The following is a 19,352-nucleotide window of genomic DNA, read 5'->3' on the forward strand; positions in this document are numbered from 1 at the left end:
AATTTTTACCTGAATATCCTAGAAACTTCATTTATAAAGCTTTTAAATAATATGATAATGGTATTTTTAGTTTTATTGGAAATTTTGTTGTATCGTAATCAGTAGACCTCTGCAGTCTTGGAAGTAGCGTAAATGCATCCTCCGCAGTTCAGAGTGGAAAGAATAAAATAACAAATTCATGTTGATACTTTTGAAAAAAAATGATGGTTCCATGCTAAACATTCGGGAACTTTGAGAATGCTGTAATAATAATTTGGTAAAAACATTAATGTTACGTGGAATGACAATGTTACCTTTGGGTGTATCTTTGATATATGTTAAATTTGAAACCAGCCTTTGAAGTTCACAGTACGATCGAATCATAGATGTTCAAGACGGTTTAACACAATATGATCGGATTATCGACGTTTCAGTGATGGAATGCACTTTCAGGGAAGTTTCTCAACGATTTTGGAAGGTACTATGACGTCAAACTTGCCAGTGTGAGACCAGTTTAAAGGAATATCACGAAATCAATGATGCACGACTCTCAAAATACATACTCTCGGTCGAATGCGAAGGCATTCAAGATAGTTGTGCACAAAATGACCGCATCGATAACGTTTCGCTTAAGTCATGCACTTTCGAGGGAATCTCTTTCCCGAGGATGGAAGAGAAAATGGTGTAATTTGGTGCGAAACGGACAACTAGACCGGGACACGTAATGGTCCACGCCATTCGAAATAGACACTCGCTAGAATCAAAGATGTTCAAGATGGTTGAGCACAATATGACCACATCGACGGTGTGCTAATGACATCATGCACAACGGGGAGAAAAATTTTCAAAGATCGAAAGAACGAGGGCCCACCTATATCCTAAACTTCCTACCTCTTTTTATACCTTATCTTGAGCTCTACCCTATTTATATTTATTAGTTTTACCATTTTTCAATTTTTTAGCATTCAAAAGGTTTTTATCGTTTTAAAGAGGAAGAAAAAGTTTTTGAAAGTTTATCCTTCTTTTACACTTTCGCACAAGTTTCCAAAATTTTGCTATTTGAGAAATTAGAATATGGCAATCAATAAATGTCTAATTTTTGCCCATTCGTCTCTCCCATGAGCTACGATCATGACGTTGGTGAGGGAAGGACTTTCACTTTCTATTGATCCTTAAAACTGTACTAGCAGAAGTAATGATAATTGCTCCATGCTCCTGATAGGGTCACTCATGCCTAAAGAAAGGTTGAACGGTAGGAGCAGGACGAAAGAGTCCACACAGCATCTGTTCCTTAATGAGGTGGCTGTAAAAGGCGTCTGATACCAGATGCGTGACCATGGGTGTAACGTCATAAGCACCATTGAGGAAGGCAATGCAAAACCACCTCAAATACCATTCCCATGAAATGTTAGGAGACGAAAGGAGAAAATGAATCCTGGCCACTAACGACCACGGCTTATTCAACCAAGTTTCGTGCCAGGCAGCGGGGGAGGCTAGATAACTGCGGTCGTCGTGACGCAAAATCCTTGCACACCCTAATTAAAATCAGAAGAAAGAAAGTCTAGAGGAAGACTACGATGATTATAATCGGTACATGATTTGTAGGGTGATGAGGGAAGAAAAGCTAGAAAACATCAGGATGGAAATGGAGAAAGGAGGTTTAGATATGGTATGTTAGTATGAGGGTAGGCAAAAAGACAGTGGAGATTACTGAAGTGATAGTTGCAGAGAATGTAGTGGGGGCAGGATGTGGTGCGACCTTAGTGCTAAATAGGAAACTTGGGAGAAAGGTAATGAATTAAGCAAGTGAGCGGACCTGACCAATGAAAAGGTAATTCAGGGGTATGTGCTGACAAGTAGTCACCGGGAGGAAAAGGGAGACGGTTTGTAAGATCGATGAATAGAAATAATTGAAAACGTGCTGGGAAGGAAGTATCTAATTCTAATGAGGGATTGGAACGCAGTGGTTGGGAAAAGGATGGGGAGGAGGTGGGAGGGTATGATTTAGAATTTCGCCAAGAGAAAGAAACGGCATGCAGAAGAAGAAAAGACTTGATGCTCACTAACACCTGATTCAAATATCAATAAAAAGGTAGATAGCCATGGAAAATACCAAATAGACACTAACAATGAGCTTTTCACCCGCAAGGTCACTTGAATTAGTTCCTTCAATTAGATAATTACCCTTAACTCATTCAAATTAAATATGTCGCTCGGGTCCATTTCATTGTAGCGTGCCCACTCCTGCCTACTTATATTTCAACTCCGCAAACATTAACCCCTTCCCCCAGGTAGCATCCACAAAATAGCAATATAATTTCAATTCATTCGCCTTCTACTGATGAAAGGGCGACTTGGAAATCCATTAGTTTCCCGAAATTTTGTTTAAAAAATATAACTATTTACATACGAGGCATCATCTCTCACTAGAGTTAAATGAGCAGCTATATTCATCTCGTGGTTTCATTTCCATAGCTAATATAAGCAACAAAAATTTGTTTATTCAGAAAAATAGAAAAAAAAGAGTTTTTAGAGAAGTTATAGAACACATGCTCCTATGTTTACAACTGTTTACAATTGGGTAAATGAGTTTAAACATGGCCCTACATCTACAAATGTTAAACATTGTTCGGGACTTCCAGTGGAAGTGAAAAGTGGTTATGAGTGATCGACACATCAAAGTTCGTGAAATAGTTGATACCACAGATATATCACAAAATACAGTGTTTTCAATTTTGCACGAAAAATTTAATGTGAGTAAAATCTCGGAAAGGTCAATGCCGCGTTTTCTCTCAGTGGAGAATATGTAAACGTAATCGTGTTGTCAATTGGGCACCTGGTTTGGCAATTTTCCGTGGCAATCACGTATGACGAGTTTCAGCGTAGTTATCTATCGGTGAATGAAACGTTGATGCGAACGCTATCAGTCAGTCGAACAGTAGGTTTTTAAAGTTGATCTGCTAGCAAAGGAGGCAGAAACGCTAAGATCAACCGACAAGGTGATGACCACGATTGTTTCAGATGCACGCAAAATCATCTACACGCACTTATTTCTTGCAAAGAGGACGAAATATAAATGGAAATTATCATGCCTCCTTATCGTACCAGTTGAGCGACGAAATCAAGAAAAAGTCCTCATTTGGCAAAGTTAAAAATTCTCTTCTGCCGTAAAATACACAGGTGTACACCTGCGAAGTTTTGATAGCCAAAATTGTGGAATCTATGTTCGAATTGCTACCACGTCCACCATAACATATTTGATCCGTGGCTTTCATTTACAAACTTTTAAAAAGACTCGGTGTAAAATTGAAAAAAATAAAAAGAAGTTGAGTGAGGATGTTAAGAAAAGGCTCGTCATACTTTGATTTGGAGTGTTATGTACGGCACGAAAAAATGGTCATTTGAGCAGGATGATAAACGTAGATTCGAGGCTTTTGAAATGTGGCTTTGGAGAAGGATGGAGAAGGTGAAGAGGATGGATCGGAAAGCAAATGAGGAAGTGCTAGGTAGTGTGGGGGAGGAGAGGGTATTGATGGGAGAATTTAAAATGAGGCAGGAAAGATTGATGCAGAGAATTTTTATTGGCAATGGGAAGTTGAAGGCTGGATAGAGGGGAAAATGCTAGGCAAACGAGGTAGGGGCAGGAATAGGATCGGGATGTTGGATGGAATGAAGGGAAGGAAGTATGGAAGGAAGGTTGGATGGAAGGAAGTATGTGGAGTTGAAAAAGGGCTTATTGTAGAGTAGGATGTTGGGTTGTATTCTTTTAGGAGAGACAAAGGAACTGTTTGTTAGCTTCTGTCCATCCCAAACCTACCTTTATAGGTAGATTACCTATAATAATATACAATATATATTATGTATATGTATATATATATATACTCGCATACTCTTGGCTGGATCTGCAGTTTCTCTGGAAGGGCTATCTTGCCCCTTCATTGTATCTTGCGCTGACTTGTAACTATAACGAAAAATTAGTATGTGTATATATTTTCAGCTATTCTGAACTCCTGGAAGAATTGTCGATTTCATTACTGGAATATTTATTGTTAACATATAATTAGTGATACTTTTGAGATCATAATTCCAGTATGAAATGACGAATATTACCATTTCACTATCAAACATATGCCATACATATCACCGTACAAAATAATATTATAATAATATATACCAATTCCAAGTGCCCTTAATTATAGATTCAATTTTAATATTAAGCATGTTTAAAATCGTGAAAGGTTTGTGAAAAAAGTTTTTCTGTGATAATTATTATTGCTATTAACAATCTCAGAAAATACAAGTAACTGTAACAAGTAACTTGTAACTAGACATGAATTACAAGATTTTTATGAATAACAATTTGAGGAAAATGTATAAACCTTTTTACAGATGTAACAGGTTAAAAGAATATTATAAAAATGGCTTGGCGTAGCAATGTTTGCTCATTTAGAAAGGAAATCGATGAACTCAATTTTATTATTGATTTTTCAGGTGATAAAGTGTGGAAGGCCTTCCTCACGAGCTACGAGTTTCAACCGCTTAATGTCATTGCAATTATGAAAAATCATTTGTAAAGAATTTCTTCATAATTTGCAAGGCAAATTTGCGATATTCTTTTTCAATGATTTTTGAAAACTAAGTAATTAATTAAATATCACTTTCTATTCTATATTTATTTTTTCCGCATTCTATAAATAGCTCCTGACCCAAGAAAATCAATTCTCTCTATAGATTTAAAAGTTGATAATTTTTACGCCAGCTCAAACGTCCCCAAACCTTTTTTCTTAAAAACAGTTCAGAGCGGAAAACACTTTTGTGAATGTGTTGTTTTCGAAGTTCACCTGAATAAGACCAATGGTATCTGTTAACCCTGATATTTTGACAGGCATAATAGTTTGTTCGCTTCTTTATTTATTCAACAGCCTACGTTTCGAATAGATTTTGATTTTTAGAATTTACATAACTTTGGGATGCCTCTACATGAATACATTTGAATGGGGGAAAATAACTACACTCATAATTTTCTCAGAATTAGCAACTAATCAGTTTCCAACCAGACAGGAATTTTTAGTTTCTCTAGAAACTGGTATTAGTTAAATATTATTGTGTATTATGGACTTGGTCGAGAACCTGATTCCTACTACCTACTTTCCTATACTATAACGGCTTTTATGGTCATGTGTTCGCCACGCTCATCGTATTCAATCCAATGGGACGCTTTATTATTTCGTCCTAAGAATTAAGGAAGTTTTCATGGAAGCTGTACAAAGTATGGCCAAGCACGTGAAAACCTAGCTTAACTCCATTTACGCATTGCATGGAGCCTTACTTAAAAAGTAGATTAGGTCACAGGGTGGCGTGGGGATAGCAAATAAAATGAATCTGTTTGTATGGCTTCATACATCAACACAGACAGAGAGACGTTGCCCGTGGGTCTCAGAAATATTCCTGATCTATGCACACTGACACCGGAGAAAGGAACCCGAGAGACCCTCCTTCGCCGAGGAACGAGAAAAAAACCCAAATTACAATGACTGACCAATGGGTGGGGCTGATAAATTCCCCCACTCATCGACACAGATACCTAAGACCATTTCCAATTGAGCTTTTCTTCCTCTTTTTCTGTTTCCGGACGAATCAAGATGGTTTAATTGTTGGGAGCAGTGCATAATACCTTTGCGACATCCCACTCAGACATCTGCGGCCGTGATTTCTTTCACCAAGAAATAGGCCAGGTCTCTTCGATTCCCAACAAGTCGGATTCCAAAGCCTTATGCACGCACGAAAGAGAAAATACGAGAGATATTTTTGGCTCTAAAAATAATCCTACAAGAGAAATGACGAAGTTATAGACATCAAAATTAAATCTTATTTTACCAAAAAAAAAGTTTTGGATTTCTGCAACCTGTAATTATTGTAGCAGGCATGAAGTTATTCATTTAACTCATTGACTAATTTTCTCTTGTTCTCCGGACTGTTAATTGCTATGTAGTACTTGAGTACCAATATTATAAGAAAAGCAGCGCAGAATCTTTACCTAATCAACATTAATAATGGGCAAGTTGAGAGGTCATATCGTTTAAGTCTAAGGCTTCAGGCTTCAATTTGCGGGAGGGGATCATAATGGTGAAAGGAATTCTTGATATTTCCTGGGCTTTATCACAAAACTGAATGTACCTTTAAATTTTTCACATCATTGTCACGAAAATGTTATGATGAAACTGACGAAGCAAAAATCGATTAATTTTTGCTTAGTCAGTTTAAGTCGCTACACTTTTGCGAATAATTATTTACAATCATTATCTGCCAGTTAGTCACACTCAAATATCAATTCTGCACGAATGGTAGAAACTGGTTCTCACAAAACAGATCTCTGGACAAACACAAATCCAGGTGAATTCTCAAGGACGAGTTCAGGGCGTCACCTCTTGCGGAACTTGTCGATCTCTACGTCTCGAGTAGTCTACCTTAAATTTCTCGCCTCATGGACTATGACTGGAGGAGTAGATAACTGTTTAGGGGGGATCGAGATGGTGCGGTGGCTAACGTACTGGCTTCCCACCCTGAGGGCGCGGGTTAAAATCCCGGCGGTGTTGAATATTTTTCAGAGGTATCTCGATCCCTACTTGAGGTGCTTTGTGGAGGGCACTTTTAGAGAGTACGCCGTCCGTCAGATGGGACGTTAAGCTGCGGACCCCTTGGCTCCTTTCGTAAAGAGTAGGCTAATGCCGACGCCGGGTTTCTCTCCACCCTTAATCCTTCCCTGTCCATCCCCAATGGCGCAAATGACCTCAGTTGTCGGTCGCCTCCCTACTACCAGCTGTTTTGGGTATAAATACGACATAAATGAGCTTCCTTCCACTCGAAAAGTGTACTTGTATAGGTATCAGATGACCATATCTGGCTTCTGATGCTTCCATAATAAGTATTAATATGATAAGGTCTGCTATATGATGATATCTGTTGCACTAACATAAAACATTTCGAAGTTCATACACAAAATTTATTCAATATAAAGTCATTAAAGTTAATCACAGAAAATTTCAATATTGGGTATATTTACTTCAATAAAGATTAAAATTTTACTTGAGTATATCGTAAACGTTCTGACAGCATTTACAATTACATAAGTTTAGGTAACGCATCCCCTAATGCCCTAATTATAAACACTATATTACATATCCATCTACGAAGATAACATCCTCTAAAATTCAATGGCCAATATTTTTATAAAAGCTATATTAAAACTTTTATCAACAGCCTTTTCCTTTATCACGTCATTTGAAGTTATGTTTTAATGCTCATTATCTTAGAAATTCCAAGAATAAAACTCAAAGATCTTCTAGGTAGATAAAAAAGAGTTTTTTCACTCGAGTCGGGAAATCCATCATCCTCGCAAAGTTATCGGAAAAACTTCTTGCCATAAGCACAGGGATACGATCAATACAGTGAATTTGCGGGCGCATTTTAATAACCGCAAACGCAGGTAAGTGATTCAAAACAAAGCATTTCCTAAATTCTCGACTAATTTAAATTACGGAAATAAAATTCAAAATGAGCAGGCCAATTTTCATGTTAATACAAAGAACGGAATGTAAAACATAATTTACATAGGGATCTGAAGAAATTAGGTAACATCATTGGAATCAATAAAGCCGAAATGCAGATTCGGTTTTAAACAGAACCGATCATAAGCTAACCACGACCTCTTCATTGAAAGTCCTTGTTGTCATTAAATAATGCTAGCACATGCTTTAATATCTAATAAAATTGCCTTTTTGACAAATATAATTAACGAGTATTAAGATAGGGATTCACTTCGGCTTGTTTCAAAAGCCATAGTTGAAATAACAGAATTGTCATATTTTTTTTCATCAACTGAAGAGCATGTATTTTTCATTCTATAGGTGTATATAACGACGGAGTCAATCATAAGCTTAAGAGTATTTCACGTAAAAACACGTAGAATAACCCAACCATTGAATATTTTACTGAGATTCCAGATGCCCAGTTTCTAATCTAACAACTATCCAGAACCTTATCCAATGTAGGACCATTTAATGCCATTGTGGCACTTACAGAAGGTGAACTTGTCAAGGATATGGAAGTAGTAATTGGGGGCTTCATTGACTATTTTGTTGTTATGGTTTTTCCTACTTTTTTGTAAACCATACATGTTAATACAATAATCGATCAAGTAAAAATAAACTACTATCATGTATCCAACGGCAATAAAAATGATAATTAGAGAGATAAACTTGGCATATAATCCTAAGAATATGTATCTTAATTACTCGGGAGGAATGAAATTATAAAAAAGGCTCATATCAAGAATTCAAAAAGTCATATAAAAATAATTGATAACCCTAAAAATATTAGCAATCATTTTCAGTATCAATGCTTTACATCACCTCCTTCAATGTAAAGTATACACATAATTATCATAAAATTCATAGTTTAAGCAGTTTTTCTTCAGAATGTGCATTACAATTCCATAGGAAACAATAACACTCTATACTGTTTCAGATAAATAATGTTTTGCAAATGATTGCTTCTGTCACTTCTATCCTAGTGACACTCATGACAAATATTACATATAAATAGGAGGGATCCTATAAAAATGAACATTTGCATTGCTTAGTCACCATGTATCCTCTGCGGCCGCGCATCTGTGGTTTCTTAATTTACTATTGAACAGTATTGCCTCAAAGAGTAAACCTTGTCCACCTGTGTCTTCCACTGGTTTCTCTACTACCACATGTAATATATCGACGAACTTTTTCGCTCTTCATCAATTTTATTTTCATCATTCTTCACTGGCAATATATTACCATGGCTTCCAATCTACTTTTTTCTACTAGTACTACATTTTTCGCATATATCAGTAAACGGCAACTTATATACATAACATATGAAGTGCTTCATCATGGCTAGATTAGTATTGTTGGTTTTTAGTGTGTCTTATGTGTCTTGTGTGCTTCTAATATGGAAGTCGTGCTCTCCATGCGCTCGTCTGCTCACATTTGTTCCTTCCGTCGCTGGTGACCTTGTCAACTAAACAGCATAACTCATTCTCCTGTCATGATGTATATTTCATTAGTGTAATAGCTAATTTCCCTTCTTCAAATGTTGACCCAAACTATAGTTTTACTATTCTTTATTAGTAGTTCATATAAATAATATATATATATATATATTTATTTATTTATTTATTTATTTATATCCCTCCACGGACTACGACCCTTACATGGTGGAAGAGCTTGCTCGTTCCGACGACCACTAGAGCTATGCTGGCGGTAGTCATAATAATTGCTCCTGGTAGGGTCACCCATGCCAGATAGGTCGAAGTTTGGAGCAAGACGAAAAGTAGTCCACGCAGCGTCTGTTCCTCAGTGAGGCGGCTGCAATGGCGTCTGACTCCAGTGGGCCGACCAGTAAGTGATGGTGTCACGCTAAAAACACTATTGAGGAAGGCAACGGGAAACCACCTCAATTATCATTCCCATGATAAATATGATGGTCACTAGAGAGATTTTGAGTCCTGGCCACTACGGGGCTCGGCCCAATCGGCCGTGTGTCGTGCCCGGCAGCGGGGGAGGCAAGGCTTCCGCGGTCGTCATTCCACGAAACCCTTGCAAGGGAAAACCGTAAGCAGCAAGACAGAAGATGCAGGAGAAGAAGACCAAATTAGTTAGAATAGGAACGTGAAATGTTAGGACAATGATGAAGGCAGGGAAATTGGAGAATATTAAGCGAGAGATGGAAAGGGGAAAATTAGAAATTTTAGGTCTATGTGAGTTGAGATGGAATGATAGCGGGGATTACTGGAGTAAAAATTATAGAATAATATAGAGCGGCGGGGACGAGAGCCAACGAGAAGTTGCCATAGTATTAAATGAAGAGGTAGGAAGAAGTGTAGTCAACATAGAACAGGCAACGGATAGATTATTACTAGTAGAGATAAAAGCAGTACCGACAAACTTTGTTACTTTGTTATTATTTAGGTATACATGCCACCGAGCAACCAAACGGAGGAGGAGGTCGATAGGATATACGATCAATTGGAGGACATAATCGCGTGTGTTCCCGCAGGGAAACATTTGATAGTGATGGGATATTGGAATGCGACGGTAGGCGAAGGAAAAGATGGTGATGAGGTGGGGGACTACAGTTCAGGCACGCGGAATGACCGCGGGGAGAAAGCAGTCGAGTTCTGCAGGGGACAGGGGTTAGTCATCACCAACACTTGGTTTAGACATCACAAAAGGCGCAGGTATACATTGAAAATGCCAGGTGACTCAGGAAGGTATTAGCTACATAATAATCTGGTTAGACACAGGTTTAGGAACAGTGTGATAAATTACACACGGCTTCCCGGAAGCGGATGCGGACTCTGACCACAATGCCATAGTTATGAAATATAGCGTCCGTTTCAAAAAGATAAGACAAGGACGGCGGGTTAGAAAATGGAATATAGAAGCAATAAATGGATTAAAAAGGAAGGAGTACCAACATGCTGTAGAGGAAATCTTGTAGGATGGTAAAGGGCTAAGTACTATGGAAGAAAAATGGGAAAGTATCAAGAAAGGGTTATCGAAAGCCGCAAAAGACACTATTGGAACCGTTAACGCGAAAAGGACTAGGAAACCATGGATCACGGATGAGATGATTACAAAGATGGATGTGAGGGGAAAATGGAAAAGTGTAAACACAGAGTTAGGCAAAATGAAGTACAAAGAATTAAACAATAAATTGAGGCGGGCAACAAATAAAGCAAAAGAAGCATGGTGGAAAGCGCACTGCGAGGATATGGAAAGTATGCAGAGGAAAGGTGAAATTGGTGTGCTGTACAACAAAGTTAAATATTTATCGGAAAGTAAGAAAGGAAGACCTATGGTAACAGTTAGAGATAAGGCGGGTAAGATAATAGTTGACACAGGAAAGATCCAAGAGAGACGGAAAGAATATATAGAAGAACTTTATAGTAAAGAACATCGACCTCCAAAGTTAGACATTGATAAGGGACCTGACGTAGAGGACGATAGCTTAGATCCAGGCATACTCGACGATGAGAAAGAAAGGGCATTGAGGGAGATGAAACTACATAAGGCCGTGGGGGTGGATAACATTCCTGCGGAACTACTGAAATATTTAGGAAGGAGGAAGAGGCTATATGGGTTGATTCGTAGTATCTATGAGGAAGGAATCTGGCCGGGAGACTGCAAGATCAGTTTTAGTGCCTATTCCGAAAAAAGTAAAGGCTACATATAGTATTTTGAGGACTACCGAACAATAAGTTTGATATCCCACGCAGCATAAGTTGTTCTCAGGATCATAAACAAAAAGATAGAGAGTAGGGCAAATGATTACTTAGGGGATGATCAGTTTGGGTTTAGGAAGGGCAGAGGTACGCGTGATGCCATTGCAGTAATGAGATAATTAATCGAGAGGAATATAGAACACAACCAGGAGGTATTTGCCTGTTTCGTAGATTTCGAAAAAGCGTTTGATAGAGTGAATTGGGAAAAACTAATGAGAATATTGCCGAAAATAGGAAAAAATTGGAGGGAAGGGAGGCTAATCCGCAACCTGTACATGTCTCAGACTGCTCAGGTGCGGGTGGGGAACGGGGAGTCCGGTTGGGCAGTGTTAGGAAGAGGTGTAAGGCAGGGTTGCCCATTATCACCGTTGCTGTTCAACCTGTATGCAGAGGAAATGATTAAAGAGGCATGGGAAGAACTGGAGGTAGGAATGAAAGTGGGCGGGGAATTCGTAAAATCAGTTAGGTTTGCTGATGACCAAGCTTTAGTGTCTCAGTCAAACAAGGGGCTGCAAGTATTGCTTAGTGAATTGGAAATTCAGTGCAACAGGTATGGGATGAGAATCAATATTAATAAAACAAAGGTTATGCGATTTTCTAGAAAGAAAAAGGCTAAGCTTAACATTAGAATAAGAGGGTAAAAACTAGAGCAGGTAGAACAGTTTACGTATCTCGGAAGTGTTTTGGACCAACACGGTCCAAGTAGTAGGGACGTAAGGAGAAGAATTGCGCTAGGCAAAGAGGCTTTCACAAGGAGGAGGGAGTTGATGACAGGGACGTTGAGTAAGGATATTAAGAAACGACTCGTAAAAACTTTCATGTGGAGGGTAGCGCTGTACGGCGCGGAAACGTGGTCATTTAAGCAGGAGGATAGACGTAGACTGGAGGCTTTTTAAATATGGGTTTGGAGAAGAATGGAGAAGGTGAAATGGACGGAGAAGAAAACGAATGAGGAATTACTTGCTATGTTGGGCGAAGAGAGGGGTTTGCTGGGAGAAATCCTATGGAGGCAGGAAAAATGAATGAGAGGCTTTTTGATCGGTAGTGGATTGTTGAAGACTGTAATAGAGGGGAGAATGTTGGTCAACCGAGGAAAGGGAAGGAACGGGATAGTGATGTTGGACGGGATGAAGGGAGGAAGAAAGTACTCGGAGATGAAGAGGGACCTGATATAGACTAGGATGCTGGATTTTGTGTTTTGTTAGGAGTAACAAAATCTTTATTTGGTAGTTGTTTCCATCCAAAAACATACCTTAACCGGTAGATTACCTAATTATATATATATATATATATTGGGTCACGGTAGTCCAGGGGGTAGAGCTTGTGACTGCTGACTGGAGGAGCCCGGGTTCGATTCCCGGGCAAGGCACTCTGGGCACCTGCAGCTCCACCCAAGCTTTGTGATTTTTCGGGTACCAGATCCTTCTGGGAAACAATAACCGGCACTGGGAAAGGAACTGGACTCCCTACCCTGATGTGTGAATCTCACACGCCGTCGGTCTGAGTACTGAGTTAACTCTACCATCACCTATCATACCGACCTTCAGGTTGTTTACTGTGTTTATGTTTATGTATATATATACCTATATATATATATATATATATATATATATATATATATATATATATATATATATATATATATATATATATAACTTGGATAGAAACAAACAATTTAAGAACACATATTGTTTCTTTGTTGCTGTCCAAGTTCTTTATTCAACACTTCCATGTTACTTCGACGTAATTATCTATACATATATATATATATATATATATATATATATATATATATATATATATATATATATATATATAGCACTTTTTGACAGTCTCACGGACGTGAATAATAATGTATAACACTTAGCACTAGTCGATACAGACAAAAACAGTTTCGGTTCTATCCCTCTCTTCCATGATGAAGGTGGCTACGACCACCGAAAATTCGAAAAATAGTGAGTCTCTTTTTTGTGTGTACCTGTGTCCACTAGTGGTAAGTTTTATACATTTTAAATATATATATATATATATATATATATATATATATATATATATATATACATATATATATAATCTAGATATAATTTTTTTTAAGGTCCATCCAAAAACCTACCGATTAAGGTAGGTTTTTGGATGGACACAACTACCAAACAAATATTTTATTACTCCTAACAAAACACAAAATCCATCATCCTACTCAATACCAGGTCCCTCTTCATCTCTGAGTACTTTCTTCCTCCCTTCATCCCGTCCAACATCCCTATCCTGTTCCTTCCCTTTCCTCTTTTGCCCAACATTCTACCCTCTATCACAGTCTTCAACATCCCACTGCCGGTCAACACCCCCTTCATCCACTTTTCCTGCCTCCATAGGATTGCTCCCAACAAACCCCTCTCTTCGCCCACCATACCAAGTACTTCCTCATTTGTTTTCTTCTCTGTCCATTTCACCTTCTCCATTCTTCTCCACACCCACATTTCAAAAGCCTCCAATCTACGTCTATCCTCCTGCTTCAATGACCACGTTTCCGCACCGTACAGCGCTACCCTCCACATGAAAGTTTTTACGAGTCGTTTCTTAATATCCTTACTCAACGTCCCTGTCATCAACTCCCTCCTCCTTGTGAAAGCCTCTTTGCCTAGCGCAATTCTTCTCCTTACGTCCCTACTACTTGGACCGTGTTGGTCCAAAACACTTCCGAGATACGTAAACTGTTCTACCTGCTCTAGTTTTTGCCCTCCTATTTTAATGTTAAGCTTGGCCTTTTTCTTTCTAGAAAACTATATATAATATAATCTATATAATTATATATATACATATATATACATATATATATATACACATATATATATATATATATATATATATATATATATATACATATATATATATATATATATATATATATATATATATATATATATATATATACTAGCTGAATACCCGGCTTTGCACGGGTTAGGGAGAAACAATAATATAAATATACTACATAAATAAAAACAACAAATTATAAAGTACAATAATACACTACTTCATACAAATTTAAGAATCTTTTTTATTTAACACCTGTTTATAAACTACATTTTTTGTTTCATATCTAGGAGAAAGAATATATAAATTTTTAGGCGAACCTACTCTGGAGCAAGCCACATAAAGTTGCCCGTGGCTAAAACATGGCGATCTTAGATCAACACCACAAAACTCTAAAGACTGCCCCTGTGATTTATTAATGGTAATTGAAAAAGCTAGCCGGACTGGAAACTTAAATCTTTTAAAGTTGAAGGGAAGATCAGTTGGGATTAGAGGTATCCGTGGAATAAAAATTATTTCACCTTTTCCTTTTCCAGTTAAAATGACTGCCTGGATTATATTTTTCATTAATTATGTCACACACAATCGTGTCCTATTGCAGAGTTTTGGTGGATCTAAATTTCGCAATAAAAGGATTGGAGATCCTACTTTAAGTATAAGGCGATGTTGTGGCAATCCAGCTGGATCAAGTGAATTTAGGAATTCCGTTGGATAATTGACGGCTTCGTCAGCATCCACTACGGTATCAACCGATTTATATTCAATCACGTCTCCTGGCAGCATGGCTAGAATCTCCTTGTTAATTTCATTAACATCATCGTTCTTAGGAGCAAGAATGGCTCTTTCTCGCAATCATTCTAAATTTTTATAATTTTGATTAACGTTAGGATAGACTGCTTGTATCATATCGCGGACAGTTTTCACCGATACACATAAATCTGATGACAATTTTATCATACCAGATGCTTCAATAACTAATCTATCTTCTCCAATCTCCAAAAGTTTATTTAAAAAATTTTGAGCATTCCCATCTCTTAAGAGGATTCGCATGTTTTGTTTAAGGCTAATTTCTTGGACATGATTCCATAGAACAGAATGTTTTAAACAGGCATAAATTTCATCGGCTGGAGTCGATTTTGGAATGACAGGCAGAGTTTGACGGAAGTCTCCACACAGGAGTACCAGAGCTCCTCCCATTAATGCAGTTTCCTCTAAGATCTTGAAGTGTTGCGTTGAGGGCCTCAAGAGATTTTTTATGAGCCATCGTACACTCATCCCATACTATCAATTTACATTCTATAAGAACTTGTGCCTGGCCGCTTGTTTTATTTATATGACATGTGGGATTTTCTTATCGGGAAATATTACGTGGCAACTTAAGGGCAGAGTGGGCTGTTCTTACTCCTTCCATTAATTTCTCTGCAATACCTGAAGATGCAACGGCTAGAGCAATTGCTCCATGAACCCTGATTTCAGCGAGAACTAAATTAATTAAAAATGTTTTTCCCGTGCCACCAGCAGCATCAAGAAAAATGATACCTCCTTCTTATTTATCTACTTGATCCATTATTGTTTCGTACGCGAATTTCTGATCTTCATTAAGAAGTGGCTTTTTATCCGCGATGTATGCTTCTAAGTCTAAGACATTGTAGCTAGTTTCACGTCTATAATCTGGATAAAATGCACCCTGTTGATCTTGTACAGGTGCAAAAAGACCGAGTTCCACTAAAGTCTTGTTAACCATGGTGATACACTTTTCCTCCAAAATAATCAAAGTTTTATTAAAAATGTCGGAGTTAAACGTAATATCTAATGTAGGATTTTCACTTCGAACTTTAGCCAGTATATTCTCACTCATTGATTCTTTATATTTTTCCCATAATGTTTTTGGGTTAGATGGATTACAGGAGGTTATTATGATGGCAAACAAAATTCGGATTTGTCCTGGAAGAGAAATCAAACTGGCCTCTCGCAATGAGTCATCCCAGTGTTGATCTCCTTCTAGCAACCCTAAATTCTGGCTAGCTTCTCTGAATGTCTCACATATTTCTCCGTTTACCGTTCTTAATTCTGCAAATGAGCGAGGTCCTCTAATGGTATGTAGAAGCATTCTTAAAAAATAACATTCGGCGTTGTTAGGATGGACTGTGTAGACTCGGCCCAATGCGTCACATGAATAAATATTATTCTCAGGATCAAAGTTGCCCATTTTTCTTCTACAAAAGACTTTCCTTGATGTATTCCACGTATAATATCTCGGCAATTCTGAATACAATAGTGTTCTTGCAAAAGTATCCTGCTGGCATAGTTGGAAAAATGCTGTTTCTATGACAGCAAAAAAGTAAACAAATTACATACATACAAACAAACACTCTCCTTTATATATAGATATATAATCCCATGCCCTTCAATACAGGTGCGTAGATATGGTGACGGTCGAGGGGGTCTTAACTCACCAGATTAAAGAAGACATTTACGTATATTGAAAGTAAGCACGAATATAAATAAGGAATTTTCAGAATCCTAACTGTCCAATATCCTCCCTCCTCTTTATTCCATATATTTTATTTCTCAATCAGATCTTTTTGTTTATGACCAGGTCCGCTCAGCCTCTTCTTTTCCCTTTTTCAAGGTGGAGGCTTGAAATCCCCAGCGTATTCTCTCACTTTAAATTTAGTTTTGGCATAGATATTTCTCCTTTGTGGCTGGTATGGAAGTATCGAAATCGTTGAAAATTGTGCAACCCTGATTTTATCTACAAGGGCCATAAAAAGTAAACTCGGATCAAGGTAACAGTGAGTGCACACTGAAGGAAATCATTAAACACAAACAAAGAGCATGCTGAAACTTGTGAGTACGCACTTCCACAAAAACCGATCAGGACTGGGTGGAAATTCACTTAAAAATATAATGAATGACAATGAGAATGATTGGTTCTGTAGTACCTGTAAACAGCAACTTTGCGATATAAATTTCCCATCTCCGAAATTGGTGCCGATAAATGGGTCTGTAACATGATAAAATGCTATTTGCAAGGTTTTGAAGTCTCTAAATGAGCTTATCAGCCTCCTAAAAGAGGCATCTGGACGTCTGAAATTGTTGTAATGGAGAGTTTCTAAGTGTACATGAGAATAATACGCGATAGTCCAACTTTTTAGAGAATTTCTTACAAGAACTGGAAGATAGGCATATAAGAACAAGAGTCGGAAAGGTCTGAAACTTTTGTGAATCAGCTGATGGTAAGGATGATTAACTTTTCTCTCGAAAAGATCGATTCGGTTAATTTATCCGAGAGGGAAGTTTACATACAGACTGAGTTAACCAACTAGAGACGAATCTCGTCCAGTAAATTCAATGCTGAAATCTCTCAAAGATGCTCTGAAACTATTGAGAAACAAGCAGAAACCCTAGTAGTAGGGCCCTAGAATCAGAGAAAGCTCTGATCAAACCCAGATCCAATAGCAATTTTTCAAGAAGGCAAAAGATGTAATACAGAGAAGCACCGATGAAGGAGAAATCAACCTCACAATAAAGTACGTAAACAATTTCCCTACAGTTATCTCAAAAACTTGAAAAACCCTCCCAGTTCTCATTGGATCATCCCCACCATCACCATCTTAAGGGAAAGGATAAATTGAACTCCTTGCGGCCTCTTTTTAGACTGATTATATTAAATAAAATGTCAATTAGCTAAAAAGTGTTTTTTTACGCCACAGTAAAAAGAAAAAAAGGAGGGGAATGATGAGATTTGTGTGGTAATTTGCGGGGCAAGTTAATCTCTCGCCAATATTCACACACACATTCAAAATACTAAGACGTTTACATTTGCACAGGGGAGGGGTAATTCCTGAATGGGTTTGCAGATAAATTGATCCTATTGCTAGGGACCTTATTCGGGAACTTGCCGTTCGGGAACGTGGGAAGTTCCCGAATACGGTCCCGAGCAACAGAATTAATTTCCCTGTAAACGCATTCGGGAACCACCTCTCCCCTGAGTAAATGTGAATGTCTTAGTATTTTAAATGTTTGTCTGATCACTTGTGAGGGATTAACTTTCCCTGTAAATCACCACACCAATCTCAATATCCCCCTACTTTTTTGTCTTTTAAGGCGTGTTAAAAAGCACTTCACGGCTAAAGGAAATATTATTTAATATAAACAGCTCAAAATCTAAGTGAAAGTAAAACTAGGATTGATCAAAATTGCACAAATTCATCCCCACTCTTAAGTTTAGACTTAATTTACCTGAATCTAAGGACCATGAATAAGTTTCATTTTGATCTTGATACTTAAAAACTCCTTATCCTAACAGAAACCAGGCTATCAGCTAAAATATCTACAGCAGAACTTGCCCTCACAAACTTCACGGTGAACCGAACAGGTAGGAGCAATGAATTTAGCAAGAAATCTAAAGGTAGTAGAGTTCTCATCGCTGTTTTCTCAGACACTCACTCAAAGCTAATTATCATTAACAACAATCAAATTGCTTAAGTGCTTGTAAGTATTTCGCCAGAAAACGACACAATGTTGTATAAGACTATACTATATACGTATTAGACATTCGCAATTACAGGTATGACTTTTAGAGTTCTCTAAATATTACGTGTAGTAATTACCTTGCCTGAATAAATTCGGCCAGTCTATCACTTAACGTACCCATAAATGGGGTTTTTGATATTTTTATTCCATATCATACAATGCCATTGAACTATACACCCCATGCAAAAATGTCTGCAGTTCCTCATACCCTACATGGTTCACAAGGGTTCACACCTGAAAGCATTGTTAAAGGAGAAATGCATCTTGCATCAGAATTTCAAAGCTTCATCTACATCTACATCAATACCCTGCAAGCCACCAAAAAGGTGTGTGGCAGGGGGTGCAGCACCAGGAGGAAAGGGTAAGGGATGAGGGGATTAGGGTTTTTCAAATGGATGGGGAAAGGTAAGGGGAACCTGCAAAAAAAAAATATATATATATATATAAAAAATACAAATATAAGCGTATAACCCTGCGCAGTCGCTACCTTGTAGGTTAATACTTATTATGTCGAGCCGGATTCTGGGCGATTTCGATTAAAAGAATTCTGGTCTCTTATTGTTCTCGGAAAAAATGACCATTTAAATCTGTCTGTCCTGCAGTCAATCTCTCTAATCTTACATTCGTGATCCCTCCGCCCGTAATACGTTGGGGTTCATATTATGTTCTTGATGTCATCGGAAAAGGACCCATCTTTAAATGT

The sequence above is a fragment of the Hetaerina americana genome, unplaced genomic scaffold, assembly GCF_022747635.1.
Source record: "Hetaerina americana unplaced genomic scaffold, ioHetAmer1.1.p SCAF_13, whole genome shotgun sequence".
Classification (NCBI taxonomy): Eukaryota; Metazoa; Arthropoda; class Insecta; order Odonata; family Calopterygidae; genus Hetaerina; species Hetaerina americana.